Raw genomic sequence first — 477 nt, 5'->3', positions numbered from 1 at the left:
CTGTAGGTCTTACCGAAAGATGGCATGAAGATTTCCAGTGGGCCATGTGAGGTAAAGGGTCTTGGAACTATGGTTTTCCTTTTTTCTGTAAAAGACCACACCATCCAAGGCCCACAACTTATTCAGTGGCAAAATATATTTTATCTTAAATTTTTTCTTTTTCCTAGAAAGAGAAGCAAGTATCTTTGTTAGTTTGATTTGCATTGCACTTGTAATCACTTGTAGAAATACCCGGTTTTTCCTGCCCAAGAGCAGAAGAGGACTCCTCCATTTTATCACTCAGACACAGTTCAAACTATGGTAGATGGAATTCAACAAATCATGTGTTGAAAGAAGTTACTGGATACAAGCTTCTCAATGCACACAAATTGACATAGCCTGATTGTTTTTGGACTGGAGACTGTGAATGACTAATCTATGAATATACATGTATATGTGTGTGTGTATATGTTTGTGTGTGTGTGTGTGTGTGTGTGT

This window comes from Grammomys surdaster, unplaced genomic scaffold, assembly GCF_004785775.1.
Source record: "Grammomys surdaster isolate TR1022 unplaced genomic scaffold, NIH_TR_1.0 126888, whole genome shotgun sequence".
Taxonomy (NCBI): Eukaryota; Metazoa; Chordata; class Mammalia; order Rodentia; family Muridae; genus Grammomys; species Grammomys surdaster.
Note: the sequence above shows the minus strand (reverse complement) of the source record.